This window comes from Spermophilus citellus (genome assembly GCF_964194105.1).
Source record: "Spermophilus citellus genome assembly, chromosome: 17".
NCBI lineage: Eukaryota > Metazoa > Chordata > Mammalia > Rodentia > Sciuridae > Spermophilus > Spermophilus citellus.
The window spans coordinates 37,994,581-38,012,535 of NC_138199.1; positions in this window are offsets into that span (position 1 = coordinate 37,994,581).

Here is a 17,955-nt window from a genome sequence, read left to right on the forward strand (position 1 = left end):
AGTGTCTGCTTCACTCCACTGCCGAGATGTGAGATGAAACATACATCGTAGCCAGGCACAGCGGCACATGCCTGTAATCCCAGTGGCTCCAGAGGCTGAGGCAGGAGGATCATGAGTTCAAAGCCAGCCTCAGCAACTTAGTGAGACAATAAGCAACTCAGTGAGACCCTGTCTCTAAATAAAATACAAAATAGGGCTGGGGATGCAGCTCAGTGGTTGAGTGTCCCTGAGTTGTTCAATCCTGGAAACAAACAAACAAACAAACAAAAACCCACACAGTATACATGAAAATACCACAGCACTGACCTCCACAGCCTCCCAAATAAGAAAATGGAACCTATGCTCCAGAGTTTACTGATTGGCTAAATGAGATACACAAACTAACCATGTGTTCTAAAAAGCAAGCTTCGTGTTTAAAAAGCAAGATTAGATGAGTAGAGGAACTGTTTTTAACAATTTAATAAATTCCCAAGGCAGGTGGTGGAGAAGCAGTGAATAAAGAGAAAGAGTTGACTATAAATGCAAGTTCTAGGCAGAAATTTCATTTTAGTCTTTAAGCCAGAAATAAATCTGGGAAGAGTCATGTTTTCCCATCAAGTACTTGAGCCCCGATGGAGTATACCCAGGGGGTGAATGTCTTCCTTTAGCTGCTCTGTAAGTCTACCCCGCCTCAGTTCCTTTATTTCCATAGTGTCTTCAAATCCCTGACTCTGCAAACTGCTGGATCTTGGATCCTAAAGAACATGCTTAATACTGAACTACAGTGCTAGCATTACTAGTCCCACACTTTCCTTGGCTGTGAGCTTAGGATCACATATCAGTTACATTGGCAATGACTAGGTGAATTTGCATTCTTTTTCCAGAAAGCAAATTGGCAATGCATATCAAAACCCACAGAAATGTCTGTATCCAAGAACAAAGTAATTCAGACACCAGAAGGAATGACACCAGGGATCTAAGAAATGACTATCCCCCAAATTAACAAGTGAACATAACTCCAGACAGAGAACACCAAGGATGTAGCTTTTGAAGCATCTTTAAACAACAAAACAAAACAAAAACAAATAAACACCCTGTTCCCCCTGATGGGCAGATCGGTGTCTCTGGACTCTAGTCTCCTGTGTTTCTCTTTTGCTAACAAAGCAATAAAACTTCTTTCTCCTTTTCCTTAAAAAAAAAAAAAAAAATCCATCTCCTTGGACTAAATAATCTCATTCCTGGGAAGTTATTATTAAACAAAAGGAGAAGAAACATTGTAAAAGATGTTCACTATGGTACTCCTGAGAATTACCCAACAATCCATCAACACGGTGACTGCTACCACATCTCTATAACAGCCACCATTTGCTGGAGAAATTCTAGGCCAGTTCTTTATATACTTCACCTCTCAACCTCCCAGCAGCTCTGCCACCTCGCTTTACCCGGGCTTCACAGACGTGCAAACTGAGGCTTGAAGCACAAGGCAGTAACCATGTCAAAGTCACATGTGTAGTCAGTGGCAAAAGCAAGGCTGGAACCTGAGGCTTTGTGGCTGTGACATCCCTGCATACCTGCCTATTCCACTCACCTCAGTGGTTGCTTGGGACCAAGACCCTGGAAAAGCAAGACTCAGGAATGGACCATGATGCAGTAGCTTCCATGACGAGCATGCAGAAGGTACAACAATGTCTAAACAGCCTTCCTGAAATATCATTTGGGAAGAGGGAAGGAGCCCAAATCTAATCTATGATTAGATTGCCATTAAAGTATCTTTAAAAGCCAGGCATGGTGGTGCACACCTATAATCCCAGTGGTTGGGAGGCTGAGGCAGGAGAATTGCAAGTTCAATGTTAGCCTTAGCAACTTAGCAAGGCTCTAAGCAACATATCGAGACCTTGTCTCAAAATAAGAAATAAAAAGGGCTGGGAATGTGGATCAATTGTAAAGCACCCCTGGATTCAATCTCTGATATCTATTAAAAACATTATATATATATATATATATATATTGAAGATGATCACAGAGGAAAATCATAGAGAAACATTTGGTGGCCAGGGAAGGAGAAGGGGATTTATTCTATTTGTATTTCCTTAAATGTTGTTACACCACTGTTTTAAGAACAAGTGTTAAAAAGAAAGAGAGGCCAGGTGCAAGTCTGTAATCTCAGCAGTTCAGGAAGCTGAGGCAGTAGGATCATGAGTTCAAAGGCAGCCTCAGCAACTTAGTGAGACCCTGCCTCTAAATAAAATATAAAAAAGGGCTGCAGATGTGGCTCAGTGGTTGAGTGCCCTGAGTTCAATCCCCAGTACCAAAAAAAAAAAAAAAACAGAGAGAAAGAAGAAAACAGATTGATCTGCCCGCTGACTTGAGCTTAACACAAGCACGTGAATGTTTCTCTCTCTCCTACCTTTGAGTAACTTCTCCACCCTGCTGGTTCTTCTCTCTCGGTTTCGGTTTCGTGATGTCTGCACCTTGCTGAAACCACAAGTTCCCCTGGGGGTTGCTGAGCACCCAGGAGGGAATCCCTGGTAGGTCTTTTTCAGTCAAGGTAAGAGGATGTTAGAGGATGTTAGAATAATTGCATCACAATGCAAATGAAGGAGGAGAGCGGGAGAGAACCAAACCACCTCAACCCTCAGGAGAAAACCAACTGGTGACTAGGGGAAGTGCCTGGCCAGCTGACAGGTCAGAAGCTGACACTTCCAAGGCATTGAAGCACTGCATGAAATTGCAAAAATAGAACCTTATAAAGATTCATAAGCTCATGAAACACCCACTTGACTGTACAGGTTAGGGGCACCATGGCCAAGATTCTGTCAGACTCTAGAAGAAAAGAACCTTAAATGCCTTAGGCCCTTCTCCTAGCAAAAAAGATATTGATAGTTATCAACATGCATTGAGTGCTTACTGTATATCTGTCCCTAGGGGAGCTCCTCCTGTACTAACTGATTTAAGATAACCCTATGGATTTAGTATACAGCCTGATGATAGATGCTACTGGTTTACAGATGAGGAAACTGAGGCTCAAAGAGGATTAAAAACTTGCCCAACAGAGATTCAGGCTCAGATCCGCCTGTGCTCTGCCCGCTCCCACATTGCTATATTTGGTCTGTTTCTCTTTGTTTGGTTTGTTTCCCTCAATATTAGGTGAAATTAGGTGCTGCCTCCTTCACATGGAGGATGCAGCCCCCACCAGCGTGATCAGGCCTGAGTGGAAGTTCACTGGGCCTCTTGCCTTTTCAGTATAAGAAAGAGGTAACATGGCCTGTGATCAAATGCAGCCTTTGGGACACGGTGAATCCAGTTTTGCATTTAGATTTCTGCATTCAGTAACTGAGGAAGTCACTGAGTGTCCTTGAATTTCAACATTTTTGTCTGTGAAATGGGGACCCCACTCTCAGTGGTGAGAACTGGAGTCCAGCACAGCCTCTGGCTAACCTGGGAGCTCTTTTACTTGGTTACCAGTTCTAGAGGAAACTACAATCCAGGGCTCGCCCTCTCTCATGAAGCTTCTTTGAGAAAATAACCAGTTATCAGAAGTACTAAGTTGTAAAGTACGAGCAGGAGGGTCAATGGCTTCCCACTGATAAGGCACCACCACACTTTGCTTGATCTGTCTACCAATGGGGTTTCTCTTTCTTTTGATGGGAGCTTTCTCTCTTTTGACTATCCATTCCTCTATCTCTTAGACATTTATTTTTAAATAATTTTTTATACTTTTGAGACAGGATGCCAGGGGTGATGACGCATGCCTGTAATCCCAACGGCTTGGGAGGCTGAGGCAGGAGGATCAAAGGTTCAAAGTCAGCCTCAACTTAGTGAGGCTTGTAAGCAACCTCATGAGACCCTGTCTCAAAATAAAACATTAAAAAAAAATGGTTGAAGATGTGGCTTAGAGGTTAAGCTCCCTTTGGTTTCATCCCAGGAATCCAAATACTACTACTAATAATAATAGTTGAGACAGGGTGTCTCTAAATTGCCTAGCCTGGCCTGGACCTTCCATTCCTCCTGCCTCAGCCTCCTCAGTGGCTGGGATTACAGTACTCATCACCTGTCCAATCTTCGTTGGGGTCTAGTCATTGATGTCCTTGTTTCACCTCCCTTTCCAAATGCACCAGGTGTCGTGTGCTTTGACTGCCCATTTCTTCCTGGAGAAAACTCCAGGAGGGTTCCCTCCACAAGGACAGTGACCAAATCTGCTTTCCTTATCCCCAGGCCCAAAAACTATGCTTAACATATAATAGGTGCTCAATCAGTGATTGTATGAATAAATACTTGAGTGATTAATGAGGAGTTTGTGTGGCCTCAGTGGGGAGTGGCTCATCCTTCAAGGACCATTATTGGCTGGGGAAGGAAAGTCACAAGGTAGAATGTCCCTTAGGCTCCACAGGAGCCAGGGTAGACTGTGTGTAGTCTTTCTGTTATATGTTTGCTTGGTTTTGGGTTTTGATTTATTTTGGTTTAGTTTCTGTTTTGATTTGGTTTGGTTTTGCTTTGTTTGCTATGCTGGGGATTGAACCCAGCTATTACATGTTTTATAGACATCATATTATTTAATCCTCAAAAGAACCTGTACATGCAAGCGAAAAACCCAGATAAGACTAACACTAACTTGCCTGATGACCTCGCTAGGTGTGGATTCCAAGTCTGGTTTCCCTTACACCAAAGCCATTGTCAGTTCTCCCACGAGAAGGCCATTTGGCATTGTGATGAAGTGCACGGGCCTCTGGCACCCAACAGTTTGGATTCATATCCCACTTCACCTCTTACCAGCAGTGTGAAACCTGACAATTCACAGGATTTTCCAAGTCTTCATTTTCTTATCTTAAAGACAGGGATAATATTCTTTCTAACTTCAAGGATGGTTGTAGGGATTAAATGAGATAATATACGTAAAATACCCTGAGCCAGGCACACAGTAAGTCTCTGGTAGTAGTTGTTAGTGGTAGCAGGAGTGATACCAGGGTGATCTTACTTTCATTGGATGGTGCTGACTTGAGGGAATCAAGTTGCCGTGTCAGTTTACATTCTTCCACTCTGGGAGACCACGGAATGAGAAGAGAAGTGGGACCTGGGTTAGAATCCATCCCCATGGAGCACGATAAAATTGCAATTTCTATGCTGGGAGCCCTGCAGTGGTTTTGAACAGGAAAGCTGCAATTCCCCGGCAGGGCCACAAGGGGGAGCAGTGATGTCTAACCAGGCCTGGGGGGGAAAATGATTCCTTCTGGAACTGGGAGTCTCCTGATCAATCAAGGAGAGTTGGCCACCTGAGCTTCAGAAATGATTTATCCCTAGCGCTTAAGACAGATGTCAGGAGAGCAAGGTCAGCCACGGGAAAGCATGTGTGACATATGCAAAGTGGGAATAGCAGGTTCTCAAGTTTTCCAACTCACTGATGATGTCGGGGCAGACTTCACTTGTGTCCTTCATTTGCAGTGGGGTGGAAGCAAGCCGGCCCAGAGACTGAGGGATTCCACTTTCTCTTCCATTCATCTAGACTCTGTTCTGTGGAGGCTGTTCCTGAAAACTCCTGACCTGGTCCAGAACGTGGTGACCAGAGCATGAGGAGAGAAAACTTAATAGATGGAGTCATAAATTGAAGAAACCATGTACCCACAGAGGCCGGGGTGGGGCAGAGGCTGAGCATGGGCTTGGGGTCAACACTCAGCACACAGCTTTGGAGTAAGAAGAGCCTGGGTTCAAATTCTGGCTCTTTGCCGAGAGGTATATGACCTTGGGCAAGGAGATCATATTGGTGCCAACCTGGCAGGGTCATTTTGAAGATTAAATGAGACAATACCTGTGACGTGCTTAGCATGTTCCTAGGAGTAACCACAGTAACTGCTCAAGGAAAGGCAGTTGTTGTTGTTGTTGTTGTTATATTGTTGTTATTACATTGTCATGATGATGAAGAGAGGCTGCTTCTATGTCCCCTCCCTGCAATCCTATAAATGTTACAGAGCCTTACAGGGAAGGGTCTTGAATTTTGTCCATTATGTGTCCTGTGTGATAGATCTGGCTTCCCGGTGAGATGTCGAGGCCCTTCAGGGTAAGAGTAAAAATCTCAGGCATGAGCCGGGTGCTGTGGCACCCAGCGGCTTGGGAGGCTGAGGCAGGAGGATCGCGAGTTCAAAGCCAGTCTCAGCAGTGGTGAGGCTAAGCGACTCAGTGAGACCCTGTCTCTAAATAAAATACAAAATAGGGAATGTGGGGAATATGGCTCAGTGGTTGAGCACCCCTGAGTTCAACCCCTGAAAAAAATCACAGGCATGTGTCTTGACTTTTGCACAATTTCAAGCGTAACTCTATATGACATTCCCAGGGTGGCAGCTAAGGGGGAGTCCCACACAGGATTGCTGAGTACCTGCTATGTGTCAAGGTCACTGGGATAGTCTGCTTTGGGGAGGCTGTCCTGGGTCAGAGGGTCCTCTTTTCTTCACTGCTAAGCTGTGGCTCTGGGGGAGTTCATTGCACCTCTGTCCCCCACTGACCCTCATTCTGCACAGAAACACTGGCATGGAACAGAAGGGACAGTACAAGAAACTAACTTGGTTCAGTGAATTTAGGCATTTGTTTGTTCAAGTTCACAAGAGCCACTTCCTGAGGGACTAGACGAAATCAATGTATAAGTTACTCCAAGAAAAAGAATCAAAGGCCCTGCTTAAGTAAACTCAAGAGAAGCCAAAGGGGCGAAGGTCCATTTTTAAGTATATTCTTTGGCCTCCTAAGTCTTCCTTGGCCTCACTGCTCTTTCTACCTTCTGAGTCTCTGTCTTCTCATCTGGAACACGAGGGTGTGATACCAGCATGTCACTGAGGGCTTTTTTTGTGTTGCTGCTGTCATTGTTTTTCTTTCAGTGTGGGGGATTGAACCCAGGGTCACACCACTGAGCCACATCCCAGGCTCTTTCATTTTATTCTGAGACAGGGTCTCTCTAAGTTGCCCAGGCTGGCCTTGGACTGGTGATCCTCCTGCCTTGGCCTCCAAGTAGGTGGGATTACAGGTGGGATTACACCTCCCCCAGCTTTACTGAGGGCCCTGGACATACCACCTTGTGGAGACTCCAACTGGGAGAGTTCTGGCTCCTTCCCGGTCACGAGCTCCCGATGTGTCTAGGGCTCCAGAGTCAGGTGTCCTCTCTACCCCTCAAACTACCCAAGTGCAGATGACCTCAGAGGTTGCTCTGGATGACCTCTAAGACCATTCCAGCTGGGGCACCAATGTTACTTCTGAACTTCTTCCCAGTTCTGTGTGTTCTGCTCTCACCTTGACTCAACACTGTTTGGGGTTGGAGCAGAGTGGGTGAGTTTCACTTCTCTTTCTTGTTCTCAGTGGTGGGAACTTCCATGATGACATACCCCGCCGCAGACTATCTGAGACATTTCAGGTAGACACAGGTGAACGTTCCTTGATACAAAGGGAAGAACTGATTGTGATGCCGCTGTCTCTGGACAATCACCAACCCTCTCCATGGGGCTATTTCCTCCACTGCAAGATCACACTTCTTTTTTTTTTAATATTTATTTTTTAGTTGTAGTTGGACACAACACCTTTATTTCATTTATTTATTTTTACGTGGTGCTGAAGATCGAACCCAGGGCCCCGCACATGCTAGGCAAGCGCTCCACCGCTGAGCCACAACCCCAGCCCCACCACGCTTCTTTTTGGATCAACAACATTTTCCCTAAAGAAATTGTGAAGGACATCTCAATTATTCAATAGGTCATGAAGAAACTTGGATACATGACTCCTTTGCAAATTGCACATTGTGCTTCTGTGCTCTCTTCAACCCAGAAACTTGGGAGATCTTTCGAGGTCATTTGCCCCGTTAGGTCATTTGCAGGCTTTCTGTTCATCCCAATTCACCTTCATTTCATTGCTGGTTGAAAATTCCCCGTTCGACAAGATGCATTTGAATAATTAATATTCAATAAACTGAACAGTTGACCTTCACTGCTGACGAACTCCTAAGGCTGAGTGTGGGTGGTCTGTGAGGGCAGGAGCTTAAGGGGGATTGGGGGTAGTGCCTGCATGAAAGTCCCTGTTAATTCATAGATTACAGGATGAGCTCAACCGCAGCTCATCGCACAAGCTTTTGGCTGTGGGGGGAACTTCTTAGGTGGAAACTGGGCTCAGGTGAAGAGCTGTGATGAATGAGGGGTGGTACCACACTTGGGAAGAGTGATCATGTGACTGAGATAAAAATGATCTGCTCTGCAGATCAGGAAGAGATGAGGCACTTCAGGGCTGAGACAGGCACCTGTCAGGGAACAAGGTAGTTTCATTCATCATTCATTCATAAAATTCACTTGTGGCCAGGCCTGGTGGTGCACGCCTATAATCCCAGCAGCTCTGGAGGCCAAGGCAGGAGGACCATGAGTTCAAAGCTAGCCTCAGCAACTTAGCAAGGCCCTAAGGAACTTAGTGAGACCCAGTTTCAAAATTTTTTTTTTAAAAGGACTGGGGATATAGCTCAGTTGGTAGAGTACTTGCCTCACATGCACAAGGGCCTGGGTTCGATCCCCAGCACCACCAAAAAAAGGGGAGGGGCTGGGATGTGGGTCAGTGATTAAGTGCCCCTGGGTTCAATCCTCAGTACCAAAAAAAAAAAAATTGTGGAGAGCTACTAAGCACCAGGTATTAGAGTTACAGCAGTGAATGAACTGGAGGCTCTTCTCCCCCAAAATAACCCCTGCCTTTTTGGGGCTTACATTCCAGTTGGGGAGACAAATGACAAAAATGCATAGTTTGTCAAGTGGTGACAAAAAAAAAAAAGTAGAGAAGAGAGTCCCAGGGTAGGGAAACAGCAAGTGCAAAGGCCTTGGGGCAGGAATGGGTCTGGAGTGGTCTAAGAATATCAAGAAGGCCATGTGGCTGAAGTCAGTGAAGCCCCCACATAGGGCTTTTGCGCTGAGTGAGGTGGGAAGCCATTGGAGTATTTATCAGCAGAGAAGAGCATGATCTGACTTTTGAATTAACAGGATCCCTCTGGCTACTGTGGGGAGAATAGACTGTGGGGGGTGGTGGCTAGGGAAGAAACTGAGGGACAAGATGGGAAGACAGGAAAGACGGGTCTGAGGGGACGCCAATGGAGGGGCCAAGAAGTGGGAAGATCCTGCATTAATATTGAAGAAGGCGCCAACAGAAGTTGATGAAGGTATAAGAGAAAAGCATGAGTCCTGTTTGGCGGCACGAACATGTGGAAAGATGTAATTGCCCCTTACAGGAGAGATGGCAGGAGAAGCAGGAATGTGAAGAAGGAAATAGAAAGCTGTATATAAAGAATGGGCCAGGAGTGGGTTGGCCCATCTGCCCCATGGGGCATCCAAACATCTTATAAACCAGGTCAGCAGGGCTGAGGATGTGACAGAGTCCCTGGGTTGGATCCCCAGCACCACAAACAAACAAAACTGTGTCAGCCAAAGCATGAGGCATGAGCATGGTGGCAAAATCAGGAAAAGCCCTGGTGTTCTGATGGGACGCCTGGCTTCAAGTCCTACGCCTCCTTCTTCAGCCCTTACACCCTCTGTGCATCTACCTACTCAACTTCAAACTATGGGTGTATTAACAGGCTTTGGAAAAATGCAGACCATCACACCCAGAGGTGGGATGTCCAGGGAAAGACCAGGCTCCGGAACAAAACAAAGTCAAAAACAAAAAAGCTGAGTTTGGAAACTCTTAAGAGCTTCATGATATTGAGCAGGTTTCTCAGCCTCTTGGAATCTGGTTCCTTCATGTGTCAAATGGAGACACCACTGTCTACCTCACAAAATTGCCCTGGGGCTTCTCAAGGTTTTTAGATCATCTAGCAAAGGTTTCAGTATACAGTAGGAGCTCAAGATGTTATAGTTCTTATCAGACATAAAAGTAACTGGTTTATTATGGTGTATTTATTTGAAGTGTGTGGTCACCTATACAAAAACTTAGGGTGGCCTCCAAGTCTGGAAACACAGGTGATGTTATTTCATCCTGGGCTATAATGTATTATCCATAAAGGATTTATCACCCATTTGCCTGCAGTCATCCTACATACTCCAAGAGATTATGAACTCCTGGGAAACTTCTAGAAGCTGGAAATATAATGAGGTTTAAACATGCCATCGAGCTTTCCTGAAACGAGACTCTTCATCTTAACTTTTCTTTGGTGCTTTCTGCTGCAGACTTTATTCCACAACTACATGAGAGACACTTAAGGGTTAGACAAACTATCCAAGAAAGGGATCTCAGAGATCATTTTGCTCAACCACCTTCAATTAAAACTAAGAAAACCAGAGCCCAGAAAGAACCCTACACTTGCCAGAGTGACCCAGCAAGTAGCAGACCTAGGGTTGGTATTAAAGCCCTAGACTCTTGGGTCAATGGCTTTCCATCTACCTCTCGGAGACACAGAATGAAGGAACTGATCTTAGTGAGATCAAGATCTTTTATGGACTTGGACCCTTGGATGGGTTCATCTAGCCTGACAAAAGTCCAGAGGGTTTCCTTGTGATGACCACAGGATAGAGCAGGGTTCTTGAATGGTCGCTTGAGCTCAAGGGATCCCTCTGGGGCCTGCAGTGTTTACCCTGGTCTAGACATTTTCCACCAAACCTCCCGGCAAATATTTGAAGGCCTTGATACAATGCCATACAAATAACCATATCTAAAGCTCTCCCGTGTAAACAGCTTGAAGGCCTTGGTCAGTCAGCAGGGTTCGGGAGGAAAAACAAAACCAAAACTGGCCTCCCAGAGATAGTTTTTTAGGAAAAAAAAAAAAAAACACCTTAAAGACAACCTAAAAAGTGGCCCACTTTCATGATTAAAGTCACACTTGTTATTTATACAATTCATTGAAAGTTGGGAAGGTGTGTGTGTGTGTGTGTGTGTGTGTGTGTGTGTGTGAACCAGTTTTCCAAGACACAGAAGAAATTCTCCCCAGTAGTAAGTGTTGTCTTAAAAATAACTTTTAAACTTCAAAAAATTGTGTGCCTTTTGTTCGGGCCCAGGTTGCATGGACGACATTGTAATTTCAGTAAGGGGCAGGAGAAAGACTTTGGAATTGGATTAAATGGAAAAAGATTTTTTTTTTTTTTTTTGCTGCAGAATTATGAGATGGTTTATATAAGTTTCCCAACCGTGGCAGAGAAAAAAAAGGAAAGCATGATCTACCCACACATCTGGCAGGAGCACTAAAGATTTCTTCGAGGAAAGGAAGAAAGGCATATGAAGTCTTGGCAATAGTCATTCAAGTTTATACCAAAAAAAAAAAAAAAAAACGTAGCCAGGAACCAGAGATTAGAAACTCTGGTTTGCCTTGCCTTACCACAACCTGAGTAGGATCTTAGAATGTTTGTCCTTTTGGATTTATTTCACTTAGCATAATGTTCTCACAGTGCATCTTGTCTTGTAGCCTGTGTCGGAATTTCACTCCCTATAAAGCTGAGTAATATTCCAATGCGTGTGTAGGCCACATCTTGTTCATCCTTTCGTCAGAAAATGAACATCAGGGTGGCTTCCACATTTTGGCTATTGTGGATAAAGTTGCTATAAACAAGGATGTGTCAGCATCTCTTCTATGTTTGTTAGTTTTGTGACTTTAAAAAATGTCTTTTTTCTTTAGGTGAATGCTTACATAGATTAGAAAAATATTCAATAAGGAGACAAGGAAACAAATGATAAAAAACAACCGGCTTGCAGGTCACTGCAGCTGTCACCATTCTGGAGGGTGCCTGTCAGGTCGTGTATTTCCAGAGGCAGGGGCCAGCTTTGTGATTTGCAATCCACCTCACACCCGACACCGGGCCTATCTTCTTGCGGGTGCTCAGGGTGCTTGAACTAAACCCCGATGTTCTAAAGGAATGACTTCACCAGAACACCCAGGCAAGTGACAGATCTTCCCTCAGGAAACCAAAGGACTCATGGAAGCAGTGCCCGGATGACCGCAGGGGACAGGAGTTAATGCCACTCACTCTCTGCATGACCTTCAGCCCTTCACTTCTTGGTGTCCTTAGTTCCATGAAGTCCCTGCCCACTTTTCTTTTCTTTTTTATTTTTTTAATATTTATTTTTTAGGTGTAGAGGGACACAACACAATGAATGCCTTTATTTTTATGCCCGTGCTAGGCGAGCGCTCTACCGCTGAGCCACAATCCCAGCCCCCTGCCCACTTTTCATGAGATCATTGTGAAAAGTCATCATTCATTCATCCAATAACAACCAATATCACCGTGCCTCTTGGTCCAGGTCCCGTTCAAATGCAAAATAAAAATTTTGTAAGTGTTAAGTATCGCTTGCGTTTTTATTTTGTGTTGTTTTGTATCGTATTTGGATGTTATTTTATTTTGCAAACTTTGACTTGTTCTACATTGAAGCCCCTAGCCTCAGCGCTCAGTCTTTTCCTTTAATAGCAAGGATCTAAAAAGAAAATAGTGCTCAGGGTTCTCTAAGAGCTTGGAACACGATTTTCTCCACTTCCTCTGAAGGCTCTGTAAACCAGGTCACCTCCCATGCCCTGCAGGGGAGAACTCTGGGTCAGGAGCTTCTGGGAAACCGGGCACAGCTCCGCTCTCTGAAGAACTTGGCAGTTCTTCTGCTCCATCATGGCCACCTCCAGCTGCAAGGAGAAGTTAATGAGGTGTGCAGGACGGTGATGGGAAAAGGTCAAGCTCTACATCACTCGGGACACCACGGGAAGGGAGGCCTCGGAGGGGAACCCGCTATAGGCTAAGAGACATGGACCAGAAAGCCACAGCCACTTCATTAGCCGCTGGTTCTGAACGTGTGGAAAGAGGCCAAGGTCCAGCCTATAGACTGTGACAGAACATTCCTCCAGCACACAGGGGTCCAGAGCAAAGGCCGGCTGGACACACAGGCACCACCAGACTCAGTGGCATCTGGAGACACTTCACTCTCACCTTCTGCCTCTATCTCCCTCTCTCCCTCCCTCCGTCCCTCCCCCTCCTGTCTTTCTTCTTTCCTTTTACTTATTTCTTTTTCCTTTCTTCTCTCCCTCCCTTTTATCTCTCACCTTTTACAAAAGCTTGTTTCTCTTATCTCTCTCATTCTTTTCCTCTTCTTGTCTTCCTTTTCCCCTTGCCCTCATCCTACACATCTAATCAATTTCCCCTTATTTTTTTTTCTGAACCTTAAAAAATTCCCGAGAGACAGCTATCTGCTAACTTCTAAGCAGGTTTTTGTTTATCTAAAAATAAAATAAAATGCAGTACTTTTCTCCTTGAGAATAGGGGTCTCCGGGTGGGGGTGCACAAGATGATACATGGAAAGGAAGAAGGAAAACCTTAGGTCTAGTTTTCATATCTATGTTAATGCCCTCTTTTTATTAGTTTTTATTAGTTTTATAATGCACATAGAATATTACTACGAGGGTACATGCATGTCATAATTAATGCAAATCATAGAAATGAGGTGCTCAAACTTCTTTTCTTTTTAAACTGCTCCTGATCTACTAACAGACCTTCCCCCACATCCTGCCTGCAGAACGCAAGAGTCTCCACCAGTGGGGTCTCCACCAAAAAAACCCACTGGGTCGCTTTCTCTCTAACTATGCCTCTTGGGGAAATCACCATCCTCATAGCTAGAAATCATGAAGAGCTTATTGTCAGCCTATCTTCTAATTGCTTTTCATATTCACTCATTTATTCTTTACAATTTCCCTGTTAGATAGATGCAATCTCTATTCCCATTTTAAAGATCGGAACACCGAGACACAGAAAGTTTTAATCAATTGCCTACACACAATCTGAATGCAGACATCCCAAAGATGAAAAGTCTGGCAGCGTTTAACCAGTTAATCATTTCACTCTGTGTTGTAAAATGCAGACAATAAGAGTAACTTCAGGTAATTTAAGGATCAAATAAAATGCTGTAAATCTTAGCAGTGGATATAAGCACCCAATAAACAGTCACCACTATAGTCATTGACGTTATAAGTATTCTTTTGAAAAATTAAGTTAGATAATGGTATACACCTCCTTGAAAACTTTCAGAGATGATTCCTCCTGACCTAAGGAGACAAGTTCAGAGCTCTAGGCCTGGCATTGAACATCTGTCACCATCAGCCCCGACTCTGCTTTCTAACGTCATTGCCAGTAAAATCCCTCAATGGTCCACACAGCCCAGCTTGCCCTCTACCCACATGGAATAGCTTTTGCTCAGCTATTCTTTCAGTCTAAAATGCTCTCTGATTTTTCCTCAACAAAAAAAATTCTTACCCTTCAAGGGCCCTGGGCTCCCAAAGACCTTGGTTGGTCCCTCTATTTCTATTAAGATTTGCTCCTATTTATTAAGTGTGCCAGGGGCCTTGCATATGTTATCTGTCCTGCCAATTTCTAGACAGTCTTCCTTTTTACAGATGAAGAAACCATGGTTCAGAGCAGCAACTTGCCCGAGGTTACATTTAGGAAGCAGCAGAGACAGATTTCAGATGCAGATCAGACTCCTGACATCCCTGTGGCACCTCTGTCTTGGCTGGTATAGAAAATATTTGCATTTGAATCTCAACTCAGGATGAGCAGCAGCAAGCTCTCTGAGCCTCAGCTATGAAAACTAGAACGTTGGGAAAAAAAATCCTGTCTCATGGACAATCACGAGGAGCGAATGAGATGCTATGTAAGGCAATTAGCACACCACTTACTACAAAGCCTACTCTGTTCAGTCTAGCAAGAGAGGTAAGTGCACACGTGTCTGCATCTCCCCTCATCTAACCAACTCCTTTAGAGCAGGAATTGAGCTTGTTCATCCCAGCAGGGCCAGAAACCCGCCACAGGGCCCAGCACACAGTGCATGCTCAATAAATCTTGGCTGTTGCCTCAGCATCCCTGTATGCAGCCTGTGTCTGGTCACCAGGGCATAAGAGGATACCTTGGTCATCTCTTAGTGTGAAGCTGAGGGGCTACTCTTGTGCCCAAGGCCTGGACAGCACTCCTGACCAGGCACACCACACAGAGTTAGGGTAGGGTCTACTGTTCTAACCCTTGGACTGGAGGAGAGGAGACATCGGTGGGGGAGACACAAGGTAACGTTAAGTGGGTGGAGGTTCCTAACTCTAGAGTGGGCTCTTTCTGGGCACCTTTTCATAAGGAGGAGTGGGGTGACGGGGACGAGGTCCAAGAGAAAAGAGCTTCTCTATCACCCAAGCATGACCTGGGGAGTGGAAATTAGAGTGTCTTGTTGTGTCTTAGGCCTGTACCTGGGCTGCTTTGTGCCAATCTTACCATGACCCAACCAACATCGTGGGGAAAACACAGATTTTAGATGAAGAAGGTCAGGAGGTGGTGATCCTGGAACCATCAGAGGTCATTCTTCCTCTCTGAGCCTCGGTTTTCTCATATGTTAATTGTGGATAGTAATACCTGCCTTACCTTCTTCATGGGACTCTTTGGAGGATTCAATGAGAGGAGAAAGCTCTTTGTATGTCACAAACCACTGTGTAAATATTAGGATTCTCCACATGTCAGGTGCCTCCTTTGATGGGAAAGACCTTGAGGTCTCTTTGTATCAGATTCCTCTCTGTGCTGACCAAGGAGGGTACTTATGGGTGTCCCCTCTGTTTGACTAGGTAGAAGGCTCGAAAGGTATGAAAATGCAGATGTGAGGCACTTAACAAGAGATTGGGGGCCCTCAGCCCAAGTCTAAGGCTCCAATCCCAACCATTTGTGTTTTTGTGCCAGTCCTTACTCTTCTGGAACTTCTATTTCCTCATATGACACTTCCTACCCTGAAGGTTTGTGAGGAGGGAAAGGGGCAAGAATGCAAGAAAGCACATCAGTTACACAATATTCCTATGGAAACAGATTCCAAATTAGGTGTAATCCCAGCGTTTTCGGAGGCTGAGGCAGGAGGATTGCGAGTTCAAAGCCAGCCTCAGCAACTTAGTGAGGCCCTAAGCAACTCAGGGAGAAGCTAACTCAAAATATTAAAAAAGTGCTGGGGATGTGCCTCAGTGGAAAGCATCCCTGGGCTCAATCCCTGGTTTAAAAAAAAAAAACAAACAGATTCCAAGAACTTTTAATAAAGATTATGGCTTCCCCCCCACCCCGCCGCCAATCGCTACACCCTAGCCCATATCGTCTATCTAATAAATATTCATAAAATTCCTACTATGTGCTGGACCCACATTTATTCACAGAGCCCCTACTGTGTGTGCTGGGCCCACTGCCAACCTTGTTTTTCAAGGGTATTGCAGAATGAAAAGGAGGAGTAGATTATTGTTCTGGAATGAAGCCTCTTGACATTAAATGTAGTATTTATTAGTTTAATATCATACCAGCTCACTGGTTTTTAATTTAATCTTTTACAAGCTCCTGGGAACACCTTATTTCTAAAAAATGACCCAGCAGAAATATGTGCATTGTTGAATCAAAAAAAGATAAATTGCCTCTACCCTTAGGAGTTTCCCTGGCAAGGCTGATGTATTCGCAGCAAGTTTGGGAAGTAAAAGCCCAGGCCTGGAAGGAATTTCTAAAAAGAAAACCAGTGACTGGGATTGGTGGGATCTGGAAACTTCCTGCACCTATTTGCTATTCTCTTACAGCACTCTCCAAAGGCGTTACCCACACTGAACACTTGGTAGTGTTACCCTTGCATTTGCCTTGTCAGCTGTGCATTTTAGAAGGAAGGGAGGGAGAAGGGTGGAAGGGAGGGGGCCCCTGAGCCAGGCACTGTAACTGAGCAAGCACTTGATTTGTGCTCTGCAGTGCCAGCCCCATACAAAGTGTTTCTCTGTGTCACTTCAGTTCATTCTTCCAACCACCACATAAATTCCACTGTTGTCAAGATTTGTACATGGTCATAATATAAAGAACAAAAGAAATAAAGTAACATGCCCAAAGTCATGCTCCTCATCCCTAGAGAGCAACTGGTCTACCTGACTAAAGCCAGGATTTCCTTAGTGCTCCATGTCATATTTCTTTTCTTTTTTCTTTTTCTTTTTCTTTTTTTTTCTGGTAACAGGGATTGAATCCAGGGACGCTTAACCCCTGAGTCACACCCCCAGCCCTTTTCTATATTTTACTAGAGGAGACAAGGTCTCGCTGAGCTGCTTAGGGCCAAACTCATGATCGTCCTGCCTCCTTCGCCTCCTCCAGAGTCACTGAGATTACAAGCATGTGTCACCACACTGGGCTCCAGGTCATATTTCTTGAGAAAGTAATTTCTCCTTCCAAATGAGAAATCTGCTTTCTCATCATGAAGAATTCAAGTGAGATGACTTCTAAGGTTGCTTTCAGCTCAACAGATTTTGACCTGCATGAGTTGATGAACTGTGGTCCATGGGTCAAATCCAGCCAGCCAAATATTTTTTTCAAATAAAGTTTTATTAGAACATAGTCGCACATATTCTTCTTTGTATTGTCTATAGCAGCAGAGTTCAGTAGTTGTTTCAAAGATTGCGTGGCTCACAAAACCTAAAATATTTACTATCTATTCCTTTATGGAAGAAGTTTGCCCACTCCTAGAATATATTTGTCTATATATTTTAAAGGTGAGGGACTATACTTGGTGAACAGAAGAGATCCTGGAGGGGCCACACATTACCTGTAAACACTTGAAGGGGATAAGGAGGTGACTTCCACTGTTTACATTTTATACTTTGAAATTGGTTTTATTTTTTTACTGAGTTATAATTTACATATTGCAAACATACATAATGGTAATATGCACAAATCCTGCAGTTGTAACCTGATGATGTATCCATCATCCTGATCAAAACACAGAATCTTGGGCTGAGGTTGTGGCTCAAGTGGTAGAGCACTTGCCTAGCACATGTGAGGCACTGGGTTCCATCCTCAGCACCACATACAAATAAAATAAAGATGTTGTGTTCACCTAAAAAACTAAAAAGTAAATATTAACACACACACACACACACACACACACACACAGAATCTTTGTACCACCCCAGAAACTTCTATCTCTATGGGTTAATGTTCCTACTTTTTAAATTCATATAAAGGGAATCACGTAGCATAGACACTT